Raw genomic sequence first — 5870 nt, 5'->3', positions numbered from 1 at the left:
CTCCATTCTTGCTGAAAACAAGGATTTATAATTACAAGTCTTAATACACTCCAGACTTTTCCTTTCCAGAGAATGGGGGACTTCAAAATTTTACTTCACAAACTGCAGCTAAGGCGCTGTGATTTCTTTTATTTGAAGTTCGCTACTTTTCTTTCCTTGTCCTCCATTAAATATTTTTCTGATTATGTATATATATGTCTGGTTCTAGCTATTTACCTGTTGTTTTATCAATAAGAAGCAGTAAATGGGCAGAAATTAGGTTCATGTTACATGTTAAGAGAGCTATGGTCAAATAATTTCAATGTATTCTAGCTTTAGCACTTCGAAGCTGTGTTCTTTTATTCCTTTTCTTGCTATCATAATCTCTTTTAAGATATTTAGGCCCATGTTATCATGCTATAGCATGCAATCCACACACAGCCTCTTGGTATACCTGAATCTACCTTATTTGAGCTGCTGCCGAGCTTAAGTACTTGTTTGACGTGGATGTCAGGCTAATATCTGAGTAATACCACCTCTTCTTCTATGCCTCTCTCTGTGATAGTTAAATCATCACTTTCTTCTGTAACTAAACCAAGAAAATTACAGATAATCTTCACTGTTGTTCCTTTAAAAGATGAATGCATCTGTTGACTGGGACAGATACTTTACCAATGAGATCCCATTATGTTCTAGAAAAAGACAGAAACAAAAAGTATACATAAGGAAAAAAAATGTACCACCTGTAGAGTTAGTGAATACTGTTTTCGATTCTAACAGTGGACTTGTTAGTAAATACTGATATTTTGGAAAAGGACACAAATTTAATACCCACTGTCCTTACAGTGCTGCAGGCAGACAGAAAGGCAGTCACTGCTCCTGTTAGCTCAGTCCTTCCACTGTTTAGATAAAATTATTGCCAGAATAGAGAATTATCTGCTATGGTTGAGGAAGATTCTCATTTTAAGCTGCTAACAGCACAGAAAATAAAAGCCTGAAAACAGAAAATAAAACATGTATGTCCACTGAACTGTGTGTTCATGGACAGGTGCTAAAAGAATATTTTCACAAAGTCCCAGATCTTAAAAAGCAAAAACTTGTGCTTGGCATTTCCACTAACTGTACCCATGTCAGGCAGGGCACCTTGATGTTCTGTAATGTTTCACAACAAGAAATTTAAAGTCATATTTTTGAGGATAACAACTAAGAATGTTTTTACATATTCTAGGTTCAAAATTAGGCAAAATAATAATTAATTGAACTGTTTGTACTACACATTTTCAAGTGTGTATGAAATTCTGGAAATTCCTCAGAATGTTCAATTAAATCAATTAAGTCAATTAAGTCAGGTGGGTGTAATACTATATAAAAACATGGAAGCAGAATTTACAATGGGATAAAAACTGATTAATGAATTTGCCAGTACTATAAGTGCAAATAAAATAATTTAATATGGCATGTGAATTTTGCAAAGGTTAATATGAAAAGCACTTTCACAATACAGTTCCTGAACAACAGTTTAGAAACTATAAATAGGGATATTTTATACTCCCCATCAACATTCTTATAATGGTATGGATACTATTTGTAAAAATATATTGCAAAATTATTAGTTAAAAAAAGAGGAACAACTATGGCACTGTAACCCTTCAGAATTTTATTTCTTCATTAACAGTGTGTACCAGCTATGTCTTTCATTTTCAATTTTTTTTTTTGTCAGATATTGGAAAGAGCTGTAGACTATTATATTAGTTTTCATGTATCCATCACTCAATTAATAATGACATTTCCAGTACATATCAAAAATACAGCCTGTTATAGAAATGTGTTGTGACAGATTTTAACTGTATGAAATTCTATAGTATTTGTAAAGCTTTTATGTATTTAATTTCCAATAAAATGACGTATTTCCGAAGTACAGTGAGTATACATCCTGTCAATGCTGATACAAGGTATTTTTATGGAAGTACCTGGGCAAAAAACAGAGCATACATCCTGAAAGAAAGATACTTGTTTAACTGATGTAGCTTTTATTACTCAATTTATTGCATAGCCATATGTCTCTCTTCATGACTGGTTATCAATTTCATATATACATTTGTGTGATTTAATGCAGTCTAATATTTATTGGTAGCTTTGAGTGGTTACACTTTCCAAGAAAAATTCTTATTGTTCAGTGATTGAAATGAGCACTAGGCTCACATTTATTTAATATTAAACCTATTATATAAGCTTATCCTTTGAAAGAATATTACAGATATACTCCAAGGTTGAGACCTACTGCAGATTCCCAAGTGGGAAACTGCAAAACCTAGTAGCGTGGGTTAAATTCTGTCCCTGACTGCACAGGAAGACAACTGTTTGCTAAGATGCAATTGCTGCAATAGCAGTCAGCTCTGACTTCAGCATAATTACTTGATGCACTTTGGGAAATCACCCCTCCCATGAGAGAAAATGTGGTAAGAGTATTTTACTTATAGCTGTGCTATAAACCGATCTAACAACATAATTATTTTATAGAAGTATCAGTCTGCTTTATTAGCATAATACACTTTATTTGCTAAGTCTTTGTATATTATTTATAAAGATGAAGTTTACTGCTATACAGATTGAAAGAATTTGACCTCATTCTTACATGGACTGAGAAACATAATGATGAGAATTTATCTATTGTGGTGCATTCATTCCTCTGCGGAGCTTACAGTTCTCCCACAGACCTATTTATAATAAATCTTACATATACTCAACATTATTATAGAATATTTGAATACTTTGGATAATTCTATCAGGTATTATTCTGGAAACTCATCTAATGAAAACAATTGTCTGTGGATATAATTTCATGACACTGACAATTACTTAATTGGAACAACACTTTTTCCTACATGACACACCATTTAAATAATTTCAGTGAATTATATTATGAATAACTGAGGAGTGGGAAGGGTGCCCTCTGCACCTCCATTTTCAAATTTCTGAATGAGAAGAAATAATCCACAAATTTTCATGAAATATTTTGCACAGCACGTGAAGCTGACTGACAGTTACTTTTTTCTGTCTTTCCTAATGGATTATGAAGTAGCTGATTTTTTGCCAGAATACTTTCTGATTATTTGTTCAACTCAAAAAAGCCCTTATCATCCACCCAGTGGCTCAGTGTAAAATGTCAGTGGAGAAATCAACAAAAAATGAATCTGTGGCACGAAAATTAGTTTTACAAACTGTACAAAATACTAACTAATTAACTAACTATCTAACTAGCTAAAACATCCTTCCCCTCTACCCTAAAATTAGTGGAAAAAGCACAGTTGTCATGATAGTATTGGAATTATCTCCACTGTGTCAGCCATGAGATGACTGTTTCAGTGTGAAAAGTTAATAAGCTTGACCGACAGAGTAGCAGAGGGCAGCCCTTGAAGTTGGCACAGCCAGCTATGGGAGGATTGGTATTAGAACGTGACTTGGATACATGCAGCTGAAGCAACAAAATAATCATTTTATCAGCTTATCATTGCCAGTCAGAATGGCTGCAAAAGGTTGCTCCATGTCAGCATTTCAGGCATTACAGCTGCTTCAGCTAATAATAAAAAAAGTTTATCTCCAAAATATTCCCAATTCTTTACAATTTGTTGTGATATTCAGAACAGAGGTGCACCTAAATATACAGAAAAAAAAATGGTTCCAGATTGTAAAATAAAAAACTCACTAAAAAAAAAAAAAAGAGTTTTTTTGGCAGCAAAGCAAGAAAGAAATGTTTCCTGCTTGCATCCCTCAAGAAGGAGAGAAAAGAGAGTTCTGGCTACATACAGCTGGCTGCTCACAAAGGTATAAGAAAACACAAGGACTGCTTTGTCTGAAGCATCATCTTCTTCTAGAAAAGCCTGAGGGAAAAAATAAAGCAAGCTAGAAAGGTTTGGAACTTCAGGTGGTGCTCGATGCCTAGAAGGATAATGGTTCGTGTGGTCAGAAGGGTGCTGGTTAATACATCCAAAGTACTTTAAACTCATTATACACGTGATACTACAGTACAAATATATCAGCTGTAAATTCTTGTGTATGTTGACATTCTGGCAACTGTCACCTGCAGAGATTACTGTCAAAACCTGTATAACTATTTGACAATTAAAGGCGAACAAAAAATAGAATTTACCCATACTTTCTATTTAAATAATCACTGTACTGTAATTTCTGAGTTAAAGAACATCTTGAAGCATATAATCACCCATAATTTCTTGTGCTTATGATCATTTATCAAGTGAGTTACAAATTCCAGGTGCTTTGCATTCACATGGAGCCCTTTAAATTATGCCATTAAAACACTATGCCTTTGTAGCAAGTTAATCAGCATACTAAGAAGATTCTCTGCCACTTTCTACAGGAAGCTTACAGATGCTGACAGCTGCTTCTATGTCTTCAGGGCAGTGCTAGAATAAGAGGAAAATATAAAGTTTTAATCTTTGAATGCCAATGCTCCTCATGCAGTTTAACTGATGAGGATTGTGATAGAAAAAAACACCTTAATATTTGTAAAGTTCAAGTGGCTGAACTAAACAGTGGTATAATCTTGCTAGAAAAAATATATCAGGAATAACATATTGTCACTTTGATCAAGGTATGTCACAGTTAGTCATGTTCATGTAAGAGCTGGGAAGCACAAATACTGTCTGTAGCTCATAATTTTATTCATTGCTTGAAAGAACAGGCAGAAATTCAATTTCATTAGTATAATTAGTAAACATAGTTTTGATCTAGTGAGATTCCTATCACTGGTGAGAGAATAAGTAACACATTAACATTACCTTGTTGGCATTGCCAATAGAAAAAGCTTCAAGACATCCCTTCTTTGGACTGTAGTACATCCAGGCACTTGAAGAGAAGCACAAACATGAGCTGCCGTTTGATAAATCTTTAATGAAAAACTTTGATGTCTTTGTCTTCTGTTGTTCCAATGAAATTCACAGGAATAAGTGGGAGATCAACTTTATATACAAAGCCATATGCTTTGTTATTATGAAAAAGAAAATATCACCTGCTTATGTGGATTGCAAGATGAATGCGTGACTATTTTATCTGAAATACCAAGTACAGTATTATTTTGTCACATTATGATTATTTTTAGAGGTAAGGATGAACAGTCTACATATATGTGAGAGCTCTTTGGAAGGCAAAGTTAGGAATCAGCTGGAGATAGCTGCTCTAGAAGGGAAAGCAAGCCAGGAGCTGAGTGCAGTGCCCTCAGACATAGTCCCATGACACCCATGAACAAAGAGCACATGCAATGATCAGGTTCAGCTGACAGTCATGATCACAAGATTACCGCATAGCCCAGGGCATGTCCAAGGTCAAGCTGGAAAGTCAGGTCCACAAGTCAGGACCGGTAAGACATGGCTGACCACAGGTAGAGCTGCCACATAGCTCTGGCAAAGACAAAGATAAGCATCCTCTCGTGCAGAGTAGCAAGTTGCCAAACAGGTTTCTCATGGTCCTTTCTCTCTGAGCTCTTTTTGCAGTACTCTGACCATGGTTCACACAGTTGCACCAGATCAGGTATGGCCTTGAGCAAAGGCAGCTAAACCTCAGAGGGGAAAAGCCTATGTATTTAATAGATAATTAAGAATGTTAATTTTTGCAACAGCAAGCTATACCTGGTGTGAACAGTTACTATTGGCTTTCACAAATTGAATACATTAATAACAACTCTACTGCATTCATCTGAAGGCCTCAAAGCAATTTAGAACAATTAACAAATTAAGCCTCTTACTGTCCCTTTGATGTGGAGAATTAGTTTTATCTCCAGCATGCAGATGCAGAAGTCAGACACTGCAAAAGAAATGCTGAACTCAACAGCAGTTTGACCTCACTCATTGAGGCCAGGATTTCATCCACAGAAG

General features: G+C 35.2%; 1 long non-coding RNA gene across 2 annotated transcripts; it reads right to left on the bottom strand.

Annotated features, from left to right (window-relative positions):
- LOC110394746 lies at positions 3743–5559 on the bottom strand. Of its 2 annotated transcripts, none has more exons than XR_002435844.1 (3): positions 5297–5559; positions 4779–4845; positions 3743–4403 (listed from the first exon to the last, which is right to left on the bottom strand). It is a non-coding gene; the product is annotated as an uncharacterized LOC110394746 (long non-coding RNA). The 2 variants fall into 2 exon arrangements; XR_002435845.1 differs by lacking the exon at positions 5297–5559 and adding an exon at positions 5009–5184.

Source organism: Numida meleagris, chromosome 2 (assembly GCF_002078875.1).
Source record: "Numida meleagris isolate 19003 breed g44 Domestic line chromosome 2, NumMel1.0, whole genome shotgun sequence".
In the NCBI taxonomy this organism is placed as follows: domain Eukaryota; kingdom Metazoa; phylum Chordata; class Aves; order Galliformes; family Numididae; genus Numida; species Numida meleagris.
This window is presented reverse-complemented; position numbering and strand designations above follow the sequence as displayed.